This window comes from Aotus nancymaae, unplaced genomic scaffold, assembly GCF_030222135.1.
Source record: "Aotus nancymaae isolate 86718 unplaced genomic scaffold, 86718_ANA_hifiasm-v0.15.2.pri h1tg000020l, whole genome shotgun sequence".
Taxonomy (NCBI): domain Eukaryota; kingdom Metazoa; phylum Chordata; class Mammalia; order Primates; family Aotidae; genus Aotus; species Aotus nancymaae.
The window spans coordinates 63547828-63566306 of record NW_026988432.1 but is presented as its reverse complement, the minus strand read 5'-3'; the positions used below and the strand labels follow the sequence as shown (position 1 = coordinate 63566306).

Below are 18479 nucleotides of genomic sequence, written 5' to 3'. Positions count from 1 at the left end.
AATAAAAAAATAGTAAATAAGGTAATTCCAATATGCCTGGCAGTAGACTTCCCAGCAGACATCTTGCAGGCCAGAAGTGGGCAGGATAATATAGAGTGCTAAAGGGAAAAAAACATTCAGCCAAGAATAGTGTACCAACCAAGGCTATCCTTTAGAATTAAAGAAGAAATAAAGGCCTACCCAGACAAACAAAAAGCTGAGGAAATTCACCACCTGACCTGTCTTACAAGAAATGCTATGGGAAGTTCTTCAAACTGAAGAAAAGGATGCTAATGTGTAACAAGAATACATCTGACATATAAAACTCACTGTTAGAAGTAAATATGCAAATTCAGAATACTCCAATATTGTAATCATGGTGTGCAAACTATATAACTCTTTAGTATGAAGACTAAAAGACAAAGTGGTTAAAAATTATAACTATAATAAATTGTTAAAAGATAGACAAAATTAGGCCGGGCGCGGTGGCTCAAGCCTGTAATCCCAGCACTTTGGGAGGCCGAGGCGGGTGGATCACGAGGTCAAGAGATCGAGACCATCCTGGTCAACATGGTGAAACCCCGTCTCTACTAATACAAAAATTAGCTGGGCATGGTGGCACGTGCCTGTAATCCCAGCTACTCAGGAGGCTGAGGCAGGAGAATAGCCTAAACCCAGGAGGCGGAGGTTGCAGCGAGCCGAGATAGCGCCATTGCACTCCAGCCTGGGTAACAAGAGCGAAACTCCGTCTCAAAAAAAAAAAAAAAAAAAAAAAAAAAAGATAGACAAAATTAAAAGATAAATTGTGACAGCAAAATTCAAAGTGCAGAGGGAAATGAAGTTGATGTACATGGTTTGCTTTTTATTTCTTTTCTTTGAGATCAAAGTTAAGTTTTTATCCATTTAAAATAATGTGTTATAATTATAAGATGTTTATTGTAAAGCTCATGATAATCACAAAGGGAAAATCTATAATAGATACACTAAAAATAAAAAGCAAGAATGAAAACACAAAACTAGAGAAAATAATTTAACCACAAAGGAAGACAGTAAGAGAAAAAGAAAGGATGAAATGTCTGTAAAACAACTAAAATCAAATAACAAAATAGCAGTAGTAAGCCTTAACCTGTCAATGCTTACTTTTAATGTAAATGGATTAGTTTTTTCCAATTAAAAGACATAGAGTTGTTGAATGGATAAAGAAAACAAGAGTCAACTATATGTTCTTAACAAGAAACTCACTTCACTTGTAAGGACATGCATAAACTGAAAATGAAGGGATGGAAAAAGATACTCCATGCAAATGGGAACCAAAAAAGGGCAGAAGTAGTTATACTTACATCAGGTAAAATAGACTTTAGGCCAAAAACTTCAAAAAGAGACAAAGAAGGACACTGTATAATGATAAAGGGGTCAATACCCAAGAAGACACAACAATTATAAACATACAAATGCACCCAACATTGGAGTACCTAAACATGTAAAGCAAATAATAATGGATCTAATGGAAGAGACAGAATATGATACAATAATAGCAAAGGACTTGCACATCCCTGATTCAGCAATGGACAGATCGTTCAGAAAGAAAAGTGGCTGCATTCTTCATCAAATGAACCTAACAGGCATTTACAGAACATTCCATCCAACAGTTGCAAACTACACATTCTTCTTAACAGCATATGGAGCATTCTCCAGGATACATCATATGTTATGCCACAAAACATGTCAAACAAATTTTTAAAAATGAAAATTATGTCAAGTATCTTTTCTGACTACAGTGAATAAAACTAGAAATTAGACCAGGTGTGGGGGCTCACACCTGTAATCCCACCACTTTGGGAGGCCGAGATGGGCAATCATGAGGTCAAGAGATTAAGACCATCCTGGTCAACATGGTGAAACCCCATCTCGGCTAAAAATACAAAAATTAGCTGGACATGGGGGCGCATGCCTGTAGTCCAGCTACTCGGGAGGCTGAGGCAGGAGCATCACTTGAAACCGGTAGGTGGAGGTTGCAGTGAGCTGAGATTGCGCCACTGCACTCCAGCCTGGTGACAGAGCAAGACTTAGTCTCAAGAAAAAAAAAAAAAACTAGAAATTAATAATGGGGAATTTTGTAAACTGTTCAAATACATGGAAATTAAAAACAATGCTTCTGAACAACCAATGGGTCAATGAATAAATTGAAAAGAAACTTTTAAAATTTTAAAACTTTCTTGAAACAAATTGAAGGAATGTGTTCTCTTTCCCTCAATTTGTTTCAAGAAATTTTTAGGTCCACAAAGGGGCGTAGTTTTAAGGTCAAGAACTTCCTAGCGCCATGCCCCACTCCAATCTCTCTCCATCCGGGAGATTTTTTTTTTCTCTGCACATTCAGAGAAACTTCTCTAGTAACACACTATAGAAATGATCCCTGAAAGTATAGTCTTCCATCCGGGAGATTTAACGGTTTATGTTTGAATTTTCGGGCACGGGAAGAAACAAAGAGTCAGTCGCTCCAGCTGAAGTTCTAAGGAACTCCTTTCATTGGCCTGGGATCTTAGAGAAGGTGGGGGTTCCTCCCAGGTTAAAAGTCTCCTTCTTCCACACCCCTTCGGACTCCATGTTTGGATCCCTTTCCATGAACACTCCCTTCGTGGAAGCCATCTTTCTCTCTCCTGGATTTCCCCTCTGGAGTCCCCTTCCACACTCTCTCGTGGAAGCCTGTCTTCCCCTCCTAAACTCCATCTCTCTCTCTATTCCTTTCCACTCCACTCAGTGTGGAAGTTGCTTTCCTCTCCTGGATTCCATCTTTCTGGGTTCTCTCACTCAGTGTGAGAGTTAGCTGTTTCTTTTTCTCTCCTTCTCCGGTTTCTCTCTCTAAATAAATCACTTTCTACAAACACTTTTAAGTCAGGCATTTACTGCACACTGCGCTGTGGTCCACTGTCTCATTCTTGAGAGGGCAGGAGACCAAGAACCTGGAGAAACGTCCTCTCAGGGGAACTGAGAGCACCCTGAACCCCTGAACCCCAATATTACAAAATGAAAATGAAAACACAATATGCCAAAACTGATGGGATACAGCAAAAGCAATTCTAAGAGGGAAGTTTATATCAACAAACACCTATGTCAAAAAAGTAGAAAGATCACAATGAGACAACCTAATGCTGTACCTCAAGGAGCTAGAAAAACACGAACAAACAAAACCTAAAATTAGTAGAAGGAAAAAATAATAATGATGCGAGCAGAAATAAGTTGGAGACTAAAAAATGCAAAGATCAACAAAACAAAGAATTGGTATTTTGAAAAGGTAAAGAAAACTAACAAACCTTTAGCTAAACTAGAGGGAAAAAGGGACATGACTCAAATAAGCAGAACCAGGGACAAAAAAGATGTTATAACTGATACCTCAGAAATACGAAGGATCATATGATACTATTACAAACAAACATATGCTAACAAATTGGAAAGTCTAGAATAAATGGATAAATTCCTGGACACATGCAATCTATCTAGCAAGACTGAATTACGAAGACATGGAAAACCTGAGCAGACCAATAATGAGTAACAAGGTTTAAGTAATAATTGAAAAGCCTCCCATCAAAGAAAAGTGCAGGCCTGGATTGCTTTACCACTGAATTCTATCATACATTTAGAGAAGAACTAATACCAATTCTTCTCAAATTATTTAAAAAAAAACTGAAAGAGAAGGAATTCTTTCAAACTCAGAATGAGGCCAGCATTACCCTGATACCAAAACCAGACAAGGATGCACACACAAAAAAAAACTGCAGGCCAACATTCTTGAAGAACATAGATGCAAAAATCCTCAACCAAATACTAGGAAACAAAAATCCACAACACATTAAAAAGATTCTTGGTTGTGATCTAGTGGGATTTATCTCAGGGATGCAAAGATGATTCCACAGACGTAAACTGATAAATGTGATATATCACATTAACAGAATGAAGAACAAAGCCATATGATTCTTTCAACAGTCACAGAAAAATTTTTTGAAAACATGCAACATGCCTTCACGATAAAACCTTTAGCAAACTAGGTATGGAAGGAATGTGCCTCAACACAACAAAGGCCATACATGATAAACCCACAGCTAACATCACACTTACTCTGAAAAAGTTGAAGGCCTTTCCTCTAAGATCTGGAACTCCACAAGGATGCTCACTGTCAGCATTTCTATTGAACATTGTGTGGGAATTCTTAGCCAGAGCAAGCAGTCAAGAGAAAGAAATAAAAGGCATTCAAATTGGAAATGAGAAAGTCAAGCTGGCCCTGTTTGCAGATGACATGATCTTATAAACAGAAAACCCCCTAGAGACTCCACCAAAAAAACTAATAGGACTAATGAACAAATTCAGTAAAACTGCAGGACACAAAATACAAAATCCACATCAGAAAAGCAGTAGTGTTGTTTTTTGTTTTTATTTATTTTATTTTATTTTTATTTTTTGAGATGGAGCCTTGCTCTGTCGCCAGACTGGAGTACAGTGGCGCCATCTCGGCTCACTGCAACCTTTACCTCCCGAGTTCAAGCAGTTCCCCTACCTCAGCCTCCCAAGTAGCTGGGACTACAGTCACACACCACCATGCCCAGCTAATTTTTTATATTTTAGTAGAGACGGGGTTTCACCATGTTGGCCAAGATGGTCGCTATTTCCTGAACTCATGATCCACCCACCTCAGCCTCCCAAAGTGCTGGGATTACAGGCATGAGCCACCACGCTTGGCCCCTTTTTTTTTTTTGAGACAGAGTCTTGCTGTTGCCCAGGCTGGAGTGCAGTGGTGTGATCTGTGCTCACTGCAATCTCCGCCTCCCGGGTTCAAGCAATTCTCCTGCCTCAGCCTCCCGAGTAGCTGGGACTACAGGCTTGTGCCACCACACCCAACTAATGTTTTGTATTTTTAGTATAGACAGGGTTTCACCATGTTAGGATGGTCTCGATCTCCTGACCTCGTGATCCGCCCACCTCGGTGTCCCAAAGTGCTGGGATTTCAGGCCATCAGTTGTGTTTCTACGTGCCAGCAGCAAACTGTCTGAATAAGAAATCAAGAAAACAATCCCATTTACAGTAGCTACAAATAAATAAATAAAATTCTTAGGAATAAATTTGACCAAGGATGTGAAAGAGCTTTATAATAAAAACTATAAAACATTAATGAAAGAAATTGAAGAGGGTGCAAATAAATTGAATGATAGCCTGACATGGATTATAAAAATGAATATTTTTAAAACATTCATACTACCCAAAGAAATTTATAAACTCAATGGAATCCCTATCAAAACACCAATGACATTCCTCACAGTAGTTTTTTAAAAGGCAATTCTAAAATTTATATGTAATCACAAAAGACCCCAAGTAGCCAACGCTTTCTTGAACAAACAACAAACTGGAGGCATCATATTACCTGACTTCAAAATATACTACACAGTTACAGTAACCAAAATAGCAGGTACTGACATAAAAACAGACCTATCAACCAATGGAACAAAATAGAAAACCCAGAACTAAATCTCACATCTATACCCAAATGATATCCAATAAAGGTGCCAATAACATTAGTGGAGAAAGAACATTCTCCTCAATAAATGGTAAAACTTAATATCCACATGCAGAAGGAAAGAACTAGACTCCCCATCTCTCACCATATACAAAAATTAATTCAAAATGGATAGAGACTAAATTGTAAGACCCAAAACTATGAACTACTAGAAGAAAACTTAAAGGAGTATTTCATGACTTTGGTCTGGGCAAGGATTTTTTGGCTATGACCTCAAAAGCACATACAACAAAAGCAAACTAAAAAGTTACATCTAACTAAAAAGTTTCTGCATGGCAAAAGAAACACTCAACAGATCAAAGAGACAACCTACAGAATGGAAGAAAATATCTGCAATCTATTCTTCTGAGAAAGGATTAATATCCAGAATATATATGGAACTCAGACAAAGCAATATCAAAAAAAAATTCTGATTTAAAATGTGCAAAAGACCTGGATAGACATTGCTCAAAAGGCATACAAATGGCCAACAGGTATATTAAAAATTTCTTGGCTGGGTGCGGTGGCTCACACCTATAATCCCAGCACTTTGGGAGGCCAAGGCAGGAGGATCATGAGGTCAAGAGATCGAGACCATCCAGGCCAACATGGTGAAACCCCATCTCTGCTTGTAACTCCAGCTACTCGGGAGGGTGGGACAGGAGAATCACTTGAACCCAGAGCAAGACTCTGTCTCAAAAATAAAAACTGCAATAAGATGTTACCTTACTCCAATTGGAATGACTGTTATCAAAAAGACTATAAGTAACAATTTCTAGAGAGAATGTGGAGAAAGGGGGACTCTTATATACTATTGATGAGAAGTTTCCTCAGAAAATTAAAACTAGAACTACCACATGATCCAGCAATCCCACTTCTGGATATATCCAAAGGAAATAAAATCAGTATGCTAAAGAGATGATCTGCACTCCCAAGTTTATGGCAGTACAATTCCCAATAGCTAAGATATGGAATTGACTTAGGTATCTTTCAATAAATGAACAGACAAAAAAGTGTTGTGTATATACACACACTAGGGAATACTGTTCAGCCAGTTCAGCCATAAAAAAAGAATGAAATCCTGCCATCTGTGACAATGTGGATGAACCTAGAGGACCATTGTTAAGTGAAATAAACCAAGCACAGAAGGACAAATAACACATGATCTAACTGACATATGGATCTTAAAAAGCTGATTTCACAGAAGTATAGAGTAGAACAGTGGTTACCAGAGGCTGGGGAAGGTAGTAAGGAAGAATGGGGAGAGGTTGGTGAACATATTCAAAGTTACAGTGGGCAGGAGAAATACGTTCTGGCGTTTACTGCACAGTAGGGTCACTAAAGTTAACATGATGTCTTGTATATTTCAAAATAGCTAGAAAAGAGAATCTTTAATATCCTCATCACAAAGAGATGATAAATGTTTGAGGTGATGGACGTGCTAATTGCCCTCATTTGATCATTACAAAATATATACATATATCAAAACATCACATCATAAATATGTACAATTACGATTTGTCAATTAAAAACAAAACTTAGGCCGGGTGCGGTGGCTCATGCCTATAATCCCAGCACTTTAGGAGGCCTAGGTGGGTGGATCACGAGGTCAAGAGATCGAGACCATCCTGGTCAACATGGTGAAACCCCGTTTCTACTAAAAATACAAAAATTAGCTAGGCATGGTGGCGCATGCCTGTAGTCCCAGCTACTCAGGAGGCTGAGGCAGGAGAATTGCTTGAACCCAGGAGGCAGAGGTTGCGGTAAGCCAAGATCGTGCCATTGCACTCTAGCCTGGGTAACAAGAGCGAAACTCCATCTCAAAAAAAGAAAAAAAGAAAATAAATAAATAAATAAACAAAACTTTAAAAAGGTTGAGTTTATCAATCCTAGCTCTGCCAAGCAGTGCAATCTTGGGCCAATTACTTATCCTCTCTACACTTCAGTTTTCACCTCTGGGAGACAGGAATAATAATAAGTTGAGATTGCTTTGAGGTTTAAATGAGATAAAACAGGTCAATTGCTCAGCATGGATCCTGGCACATAGTAAAGTAATAGGTAATACATCATTAATACATATTAATGATGTTATTACTATTAATATTAATTTTTTTTGAGATGGAGTCTCGCTCTGTTGTCCAGGCTGGAGTGCAGTGGTACAGTCTCGGCTCACTACAACCTCCGCCTCCTGGGTTCAAGTAATTCTTCTGCCTCAGCCTCCCAAGTAGCTGGGACTACAGGTGTGCGCCACCATGCCTGACTAATTTTTGTATTTTTGTTACAGACAGAGTTTCACCATATTCACCAGGCTGATCTTGAACTCCTGACCTCAGGTGATCTACCCACCTCAGCCTCCCAAAGTTCTGGGATTATAGGTGTGAGCCACCACATCCGGCAAATACTACTATTATTTTCCTACTAGTTTTGAGAGTCTAGGCAAGTTTCCAACCTTGCTGAGAGCTTCAGCTTGTTCTGGGGACCAACAGTTATCATCATCATCATCATCATCACCACCATCATCTTCATTACCATGGACATCAGCATCTCAGTGGTTTCTGGACTTTTAAGTGATTGCATTTTAGCTGAAAGAAAGGGAGTTAAGATGCCTCTATGCTTAAAAAAATCCATGTAAATCTTTGCAACTATATAAAAATTGTATATGTACACAGGCAAGGGCTGAAAAAAAGCAGGAAAGAATAGACATTGATTTGTTTGGGTGTTCAGCATGTGGATGAAGTTTTAAACTTTTCTTTGATTTTTGCTAACATTATAACTGTATGTAATAATAATGCTTTAAATAGGTTGATTATATACAAAGTATAATGAATCTCCATACACCTATCACCTACCTTCCCTACGAACAATTTATTTTATAATCATGAAGGAAAATTCAAGTCAGCACTCTGGCCAAACATAATAACTTTCATGAATAAATGAGGCAATAAAAATGACCTAGAACGTGCAGGTGAGGAGTAGGAAACAGAAAATAAAAGATTTGGCTCCACTGGAAACGTCCAGCTGGCTCCGAAGAATCAGAACCCAGGTGTGCTCATGCCACATCATTCCATCTATTCATTCAACAGGCATTTACGAAGCCCTTGTTGTACACGAGGACAGGCGTGAGGTCCTATGCAAAACAAGAACGCTACTGGGGGAAGAAAGGAAAATGAAGACCAAGTCCTTGTTCTTGCTGATTTCCTACTCTAGATCTAACCAAAGTACTTTAGTGTGGGGTTATATTAAATACATGCTATAACAGAAGCATGTCCAAGTTGTGATGGGAACAGACCAAAGAAGGGAGACGCTCTGCTGGGGATGGGAACAGTACAAGATTCAGAGGAGGTGACTGGGTGCAGTGGCTCACACCTGTAATCCCAGCACTTGTGGGAGGCTGAGGCGGGTGGATCACCTGAGATCAGCAGTCCGAGACCAGCTTGGCCAACAAGGTGAAACTCTGTCTCTACTGAAAATGCAAAAATTAGCTGGGCGTGGTTGTGGGCGCCTGTAATCCCACCTACTTGGGAGGCTGAGGCAGGAGAATCATTTGAACCAGGAGGCAGAGGTAGCAGTGAACTGAGATCGCACCATTGCACACCAGCCTGGGTGACAAGAGCAAAACTCCATCTCAAAAAAAAAATATTCAGAGGAGGCATAAATGGCGGTTAGAAGGCCAAGGAGAAGCAGAGGGCTGAGCCTGGCAAGCTGAGTGGCCAGGAGGAGCGGAGATGATGGAGAGAGCACTGGAGACCGCAAGCGCCTGGGGAAGCCTGGAGGGTGGGATGCAAACAGGTGAGAGGAGAGGCAGCAGAGCGGGCAGGAAGAGTGGAGGCATTGAATACCACAGACGAGAAATGAAAAACTCACTCAGCCCTGTTGCTGTTCTCGGAATAATCTTGAAAGTGTTCTCCGATTTGAATTAGTTAATAATGACTTGGCTTCATGTAATGGTGATTCTGCTCAGCTTACATTGTAAGAGGATTTTATTGTTCTGGTTTCATACTTTCAGAAGAGACATGGTTTTTTTTACAGGCCCCTGGGGTTTAATGACTATACATTTAGGCTTTTGCAAGATTTAATGGTTTAATACTGCAATGGATTTTAAATATCTCCTAAAAATAATTAAAAGGGGATAAAAACAAGTCATGATTAAGTACTGAAAATGCTTTAAAATTTTTGCAGTTAGGTATTATGTCTAATTAAATAAACTCTATTTCCACATTGACCCATTGTTTGTAGTACGCTAGTGTCATTCTAAGGCACATCAGACTAGCCCCTGCATCACAGCCATATTCTGCTGCTTGGAGCACACATTTTTTGAAAGTCCCAGAGAGATGGACAGGTGTAGTGGCTAACACCTGTAATCCTAGCACTTAGAGAGGACGAAGTGGGAGGATCACTTGAGATCAGGAGTTTGAGACCAGCCTGGACACCGTAGCAAGACTCTGTCTCTCCAAAAACTTTTTGAAAAATTATCCAGGTGTGGCGGCACATGCCTGTAGTACCAGCAATTCAGGAAGTCGAGGCAGGAAGATTACTTGAGCCCACTGCACTCCAGCCTGGGAGACAGAAGGATACTCTGTCTCAAATAATAAATAACAAATAAAGGAGGTCCTAGAGAAAGGTATCTGTGCACTCCTGCATGCTGGCCCAACTAAGTTCCTGAGAGTGGGACTTGCATGGGGAGTTGAGAATTGATGGGACCTCAACCAGCTAGTTTGGAGGCTGAAAGCACAGGAATGCTTTGCCCGGCGTCCTGTTGGTTACCCCATAAAATAGAAGCCAAACAGGCCAGGTGCGGTGGATCACGACTATAATCCCAGAACTGTGGGAGGCCAAGGCAGGTGGATTACGAGGTTAGGAGTTCAAGACGAGCCTGGCCAAGATGGTGAAACCCTGTCTCTACTAAAAATACAAAAATTAGCTGGGCGTGGTGGTGGGTGCCTGTAATCCCAGCTACTCGGGGAGGCTGAGGCAGAGAATTGCTTGAACTTGGGCAGCAGTGACCTGAGATTGCTCCACTGCACTCTGGCCTGGGTGAAAAAGTAAGACTCTGTCTCAAAAAAACAAAAAACAAAACAAAGTGTGGTCGGGCGTGATGGCTCACGCCTGTAATCCTGGCACATTGGAAGGCCCGAGGTGGGCAGATCACAAGATCAGGAGATTGAGACCATCCTGGCCAACATGGTGAAACCTCATCTCTACTAAAATACAAAAAATTAGCCAGGCATGGTGGTGGGCGCCTATAGGCCCAGCTACTTGGAAGGCTGAGGTAGGGGAATTGCTTGAACCCAGGAGGTGGAAGTTGCAGTGAGCCAAGATCACACCACTGCACTCCAGTCTGGTGACAGAGCAAGACTCCGTCTCAAAAAAAAAAAAAAAAAAGTATAAGCTCAACAGAGACTTCAGAGCTAACCAAGGAGTGAGGAGAGAAAAAAAAAAACAACAACTTTGAATTCAATTGAGTTGGAACCAAAACTTACTGCAAAGTCACTGAATGTAACTACACTTTTATGGATGTTTTTGTGTGCTTGTTATCGGGCAGCTACGAGAGCTTGAGATAGATTTAGGTTTAGTTGTAAGAAAACAAGACACTTTTTGCCTAACTGAAATAACAATTTTTTGACTGAAAATCATGAATGCTATGTCTACAGAGTTTTTTAAAATTGAAAAACACAGTTAATGAAAACATTATGGGAAAGAAAGCAAAACAAACTTTTTTGAAAGGGAAAGAAAATCAGCCTTTGCCACAGTTCCTGGCTCTACAAAAAATTTGTATATTTGGATTCAATTTGTCCTGAGTTCAGTCAATTAGAGCAGTTTATGTTGGCTTTGGTTCCGTTCACATTCCTGTAAACATATTTGCCTTTCAAGAAGTAAATATGCCCCACAAGAGGAAGTTTAGAAAAGGTACCTTATGCCCCACAAAACCTTTTCTCTCTGTTTGAAAGCATCTGGAATACCCAGACAGAGGTATGTTTTCTTTCAGAGGCTTCTGTTTTCCTTGTACATGGACATAGAAGAACCCAAATGTCATTCTCGCCCCGTGGCGCTGTGATTAATTTCATTCCAGGCAAAGGTGGATTCACTGAGAAGCTAACACAGCTTAAACTTCAGCACCCCTCACATGCCCAGGACGCTCCCAAGACACTAGATGAGGCCACAGTCATGTGTTCACATTGAAAATAAACTGTAAAAATTAGGCGTTTTAGCGGCAATCCACTTGGAATTCTCTGTCACACTTCCCCTCAGTTTAGGTGGCATGAGAGTGGCCAAACATTTTTGGGGTCTAGCCGAAGGGAACTTGGATAAGAAATGCATCTTCTTGGCGGGGCACAGTGGCTCACGCCTGTAATCCCAGCACTTTAGGAGGCCGAGGCAGGCGGATCACAAGGTCAGGAGTTTGAGATCAGCCTGACCAACATGGTGAAACCCCGTCGCTACTAAAAAAATATAAAAAATTAGCTGGGCCTGGTGGTGTGTGCCTGTAATCCCAGCTACTCAGGAGGCTGAGGGAGGAAAATCACTTGAACCCAAGAGGAGGAAGTTGCAATGAGCCGAGATTGCGCCACTGCACTCCAGCCTGGGCGACAGAGAGAGCCTCCATCTAAAAAAAAAATGCACCTTCTTTGGGTTAAGTGGGGTGTATTTATGTGATTTGCGGTCACTTCCACAGATAATGAAGTTATTCTTGGCCATTCTGGTGTTAGAATAGATTCTAGGGCAATTATTACCTGCATCTCAATTAGTGTCGTAACATGAAGGTTCAAAACCAGAGGACATGTTTGGTTTTGAAAACAACCAAAGAAAAGATTCTTCCGCTTGGCAGATGTTATGGTGCATTGTTTGCAAAGTTGGCTGCAAAAGCTACTCCCACACTGCACTGTTATTTGTTTGCAAAGTCTTTGCGGTATCTTCCATCAAGACCCCCCTTTATTTCACCACACCTCACATCTAGGCTACAACTGGGGATTGGTTTGACCAGTAGAACTTTGTGGAAGTGTTAGATTCCATTTTCTCCAGCTGAGTAATTTGCCTAGGCCGTAAGAGGCCAGGTAGCTTTTTTTGTGTGTTCCTTATGGAAATAAGGTCTTGCTCTGTCACCCAGGCAGCAGTGCAGTGGCGCCATCAGAACTCACTGTAACCACGAACTCCAGGGCTGAAGCTATCCTCCTGCCTCAGCCTCCCAAGTAGCTGGGACTAAAATGTGTGCCACCATGCTTGGGTAATTTTTTATTTTTTATTTGTAGAGATGGAATCTTGCTATGTTTGCTGGCCTCAAGTTATCCTCCCGCCTCAGCCTCCCAAAATGATGGGATTATAGGTATGCACCACCATGCCTGGCCATGAACAGGTAGCTTTTACACGCACCCTGTTTCTGCCATGTGAAGAAGCCCAGGCTAGCTTCCTTGAGGATTAGAGGCCACAGGAAAGGGATGCCAGCTGACAGCCCACACCAACTACCAGATATGTAAATGAGGCCATGTAAGCCCATTCAGCCCCGGTTCAGCCACCAGATGGCTGCGGCTTCATGAGTAATTGCAGATGAGACCAGCAGAACCACCAAGCAGAGCCCTGTCCAACTTGCTGATCCACAGAATCATAACAAAATAAAATTGTTGATTAAAGCCACTAAATTTGGGAGTCATTGTTACACAGTGATAGATAAAAACTGACACAAACATGAAAAGTTGGGAGCAGTGGATTTGGTTTTCACGACACCTAATCAAATAGAAGTTCTCTTCTGTCAGGAGTGCACTCAATAATGCAGTGTATATGATTGTTATAGAATCTTACATTTTCTTTTATTACCTTCCTTTCTTCCTTGTGTCTTTTTTTCTCCCCAGACAATGACAGATTTTTGATAAAACTCAAGCCTTTTTTTTTGAGACAGGTTTTCACTCTTGTTGCCCAGGCTGGAGTGCAGTGGCACAATCTCAGTCCACTGTAACCTCTGCTTCCCAGGTTCAAGCGATTCTCCTGCCTCAAACAACCTCCACCTCCAGGGTTGAAGCAATTCTCCTGCCTCAGCCTCCGGAGTCTGGGACTACAGGTGTGCACTACCACGCCTCGCTAATTTTTGTATTTTTAGTAGAGATGGGGTTTCACCATATTGGCCAGGCTGGTCTCGAACTCCTGGTCTCAGATGATATGCCTGCCTTGGCCTCCCAAAGTGGTAGGATTACAGGTGTGAGCCACCACAACCCAGCTCAAATAAGCCTTTTAAAGTGCAATTTGGAAAGATACTTTGGAAAATTTCAGTATAAGTGAAAGTTACAAGTTAGGTACAAGTAAGAACTTAGACATTCCTGATTTGAATGCATAGGATTACCTTCTTTTGCCATCCTTGACTTTGTTTGCTCAGGTTCATTAAAATAAAATAAAAAAAAAGACTGAAGAATGTTCTAAAGGAAAGGAGTCTAAAAAGAAATTGCAATTTAATGCAATGTATGGTCCCTGATTGAATCTTAGATCAGAAAAATAATTTATTATTTTTATTTTATTATAAGGACATTAGCGAGATAATTCTGAAATTTATATAATTTGTATGGCTTAATAATAGTATTGCATCAATGTTAATTTTATACTTTGAAGATTGTACTATGGTTACACAAGAGAAAAATCATTTTTTTTTAAAAAAGAAAATACACATTGAATCATTTAGGGGCAAAGGAGCATTATATCTTAGTCTCATATGTATAAATATGTATTTATTTTTGGTGGTGGTGGAGGTTTGTCTTTTTTTTTTTTTTTTTTTTTTTTTTTTTAGACAGAGTCTTACTCTGTCACCCAGGCTGGAATGCAGTGGCGTGATCTCGGATCACTGCAATCTCCGCTTCCCGGGGTCAAGTGATTCTCCTGCCTCAGCCTCCCAAGTAGCTGGGACTACAGGTGTGTGCCACCACACCCGGCTAGTTTTTGTATTTTTAGTAGAGATGCGGTTTCACCATATTGGCCAAACTAGTTTCAAACTCCTGACCTCAGGTGATCTGCCTGCCTCAGCCTCCCAAAGTCTGGGATAACAGGCGTGAGCCACTGTGCCCAGCCACATATTTGTTAAATATCATATATATAATAGAATAGTAAAGCAAATGAGGAATGAGGGAAAATGTTATCATTTGGAAACGCTAAGTTAAGGATATATGGAACTCTATCATTTTGCAACTTTTCTCAAAGTCTAAAATTATTTCAAATAAAAATATTAATTTTAAAAAATATTTTTGAAACTGTGAAATGTGAAACAACAGTGATAAAAACGAACAATTAAATAAGTTAATAAGTTGAAATTATTCTGTCAATAAGAAGCAGGTTGGGTTTTTTTGTTTTTTTTTTGGTTTGTGTTGTTTTGTTTTTTGAGACAGAGTCTTACTCTGTCACCCACGCTATAATACAGAGGCAGAATCTCGGCTCACTGCAACCTCTGCCTCCCCGGTTCAAGCAATTCTCTGCCTTAGCCTTCCCAGTAGCTGGGATTACAGGCAGCCTCCACCACACCTGGCTAATTTTTATATTTTTAGTAGAGACACGGTTTCACCATCTTGGCCAGGCTGGTCTTGAGCTCCTGACCTCGTGATCCACCCACCTCAGCCTCCCTAAGTGCTGGGATTATAGGCGTGAGCCATCTGGCCAATAAGAAGCAGATTGTAAGATTCAAAGATGGGGAGGCAAGAGGATAAGACACTGAGGTTTTAAATTGAAATGGACATTTTTAAATTATTAAATGAATAAGAGCGCCATGTGTTGCAACAGCAGGAAGGGAAGAGAGTAGTTGAATAGAACAGTCAGAAAGAATGAAACCTCTCAGCCTCCTCTAGAACATGCTGGGTTTGCCTTTACTCACCAGACTTGAACCAGAGGCCCCAGGAGCAGAGAATTTTAGTGCTGGCAGAAGAACTCTGAGGACCATTTCAGCTAGGCCCTCCATTTTCTAGCTGAGGGGCCTGGGGATTCCAGGAATTAAGTGAATCACTCAAGGTCAAACAGGCCATGACAGGCAAAGCCAGGTCAAGTCTCTGGCTCCTTGTCCAGTGTGTTCTGCATACCTGATCCTCAAGCTCTTAGAAGTGCTACCTGTCGGTCCCTGCCTGTGGGGTCAGGGGAGGCCTGAAGGCAGTGTATGGAGACGAAGGGAGGCCCCTTGGGGCTAAAACTGTCACCAAAGACGAATTCAAGTCAAGCACTCATGGGATGGGAAAAGGAAACTTTGTTTCCTCTGTTTTTATCATTCTCTTTAAACCACACATTGCTTTAAAATGTAGCATTTAAAAAAAATGGGGAAGAGGAGGAAATATAAGAAAACCTAGAAACACATATTAGAGAAGGAGGAGGAGAAGAAGAGGAGGCCGATTCATGCTGGCATCAAAATCTGGGCCTCACGTTTCCTCTGTAACTTGACGGACTCATTTCCTTCGTAGGGGAACTGTATCATTAAGCAGAAAAGTTGACTGGTAAAATCTCAGAAAGGCTGGCAAGTTTAGCCACAGAGCCAGAGCCCACAGCTGGCCACAAGGGAGGGCTGCCTGTAAGATGCCGCAGGGTTTATTTATTTTTTTTTTTTGAGACGGAGTCTCGCTCTGTCACCAGACTGGAGTGCAGTGGTGTGATCTCAGCTCACTACAACCTCCGCCTCCCAGCTTCAAGCAATTCTCCTGCTTCGGCCTCCTGAGTGGCTGGGACTAAAAGCGTGCACCACCATGCCCGGCTAGTTTTTGTATTTTTAGTAGAGATGGGGTTTCATCATGTTGGCCAGGATAGTTTCCATCTCTTGACCTTGTGATCCACCCACCTCAGCCTCCCAAAGTGCTGGGATTACAGGCATGAGCTACTGCAACTGGTCAAGGGTTTTGCTTCCTGGGACAACCGGCCTTGCTTTTTCACTCATATCCCAGATGCATTCACACATGTCCTCACGTGAAACAACGTGGAGGCAGAGGCCTCTGTCAGCAACAGTGGCTCAGGGCAGTGTGAGCTTCTCCTTCTTCATCTACCATCACCCTCTCACAATGTTTGTCCCCAGAGGACTTGATCTGACTTTTAGTAAAAAGGCTGCAGGAGAGGTGGAAATAGGAGAGTTAAGGTTGAGAGATGGGCAAATATATTTCACATATAAACAGGGTAAGTTTTCTTTTAAAAGAAGATTATCTGCCAGGCGCAGTGGCTCAAGCCTGTAATCCCAGCACTTTGGGAGGCCAAGGTGGGTGGATCACGAGGTCAGGAGTTTAAGATCAGCCTGACCAATATGGTGAAACCCAGTCTCTACTAAAAAATATACAAAAATTAGCCAGGTGTGGAGGCACGAGCCTGTAGTCCCAGCTACTCAGGAGGCTGAGGCAGGAAACTCTCTTGAACCTGGGGTTGGAGGTTGCAGTGAGGTGGGATTGCTCCACTACACTCCAGCGTGGGTAACAGAGTGAGACTCTGTCTCAAAAAAATAATAAATAAATAAATAAATAAAAGATTATCTTAGACATCACATTTCTGTTTCTTTTACTCCTCTTTAAAAGAAAATGCATACAAGTGCTCCTATGTTCTACACTCCCCTTTAAGAATGAATTCTGTATAAATTAATTCCTAATTCAACAAATTCGCTGTTTTCAAGCATAGTGGGAGAGAAGAGGCTTAGCCACGAAGGAGCTGGCCCTGCAGTCCTGGAGCCTCGGTCTTCTCTGCAAATGGGAGGATGGTAAGGGGTCTGCGTGCCTTCAGCATCGAGTCTGGCACATCAGACGTGCTCAAAAAATGAAAGCTGCCATCATGTTCATTGTCTTTCTTCTCCCTTTCCATAGAAAAATATACAGGTGCATATCACCTCTTTTTTACCTAATTAAATGAAATCAGGGCAAGCACTATGGAAATCAAGAAGCCCATTAAGAAAATTAGAGTCTGTGTCACAGGAGTTAATCTGCTTTGCCTTCTCTTACTTCCCCTTCTGATCTGTTTGTGAGCATCTATTACACTAAACGTCTGGTGTTCCTATTTCTCTCTTACTTAATCTGTCATGACTGCTATGTGGGAAGGCACCAAGTTCCGAACTCTGCCCCAAGGCAGCAGCCAGGAGGAAGAGCAGGAGATACAGAGGGTAGGGGGAACATTGAGGATGCAATTTGAATTTAGGAGGGCTGAGTAGACTTTTTGCAGTGTAGTGATTTTTATTAACTGATTGCAAGGCTTAGCATAATCCCAGGAATGACATTTTACAGTTTAATGCATTCAGCAGTTTCATCAACTAGCTAGATTACCCCCAATGACACAATAAAACTCTTAACGTTTACTGAAAGTCTATAAGACATTGAGCCCTGGGCATTCTTCCAAAAACTGGAAAAGAGAGTGAAAGTGAATGGAATAGAAAAATAGATGGAGGGAGAAAGAGAGATAGAGACAGAGATGGAAAGAGAGAGACAAAGACAGAGAGAAGAAAAGGAAAGGGAATGAGGGAGGAAAGGGAAGGAAGGAAGGGAAAGGAAGGAAGGACAAACGAAGGAAGGAACAAACTATGAAAAGGAATAGGGTTTGCTGACTGACTGAATGTAAGATCTGGGAGGGACTGGGAAAGGTTATGGTCTTTGAAAGCCCTTGTAGGAGTATGACAACATTTAGAATCAAACTGACATTGCCTCATCTTTTTTCAGAAGAGTATCAGGAACGGTTTTGTTTTCAGCAACCTAGCAAGTATCATCTGAAATGGGCTGACCACAGTCAAGCCCTCGCATGTGAAGTGCTGCCAGAACGTTTCGCAGCCATCCTTTTGGAGCCACGTAAATCATTTTTAACCAGTAGCCTCTAAAGACTCTCTGAAGTAAATCATCAAACAGCAGTCTGTGTTTTTCCACTGTTGATTCTAATCTCATTATTCAGAACAGTTCAAATGTCTAAACATCCACAAAGAACATACAATGAAGCTTTGCAAAAATCTAGCACGTTCAGCCAGAAGGAATCTCCAGTCTCTGGTTTACTGCTTCTG

At 41.3% G+C, this 18479-nt stretch overlaps 1 pseudogene; it reads right to left on the bottom strand.

The window, feature by feature from the left end:
- Positions 1 to 2317: 2317 nt before the first annotated feature.
- On the bottom strand, positions 2318 to 2408 carry LOC135276186 (small nucleolar RNA U3; annotated as a pseudogene).
- Positions 2409 to 18479: the final 16071 nt, after the last annotated feature.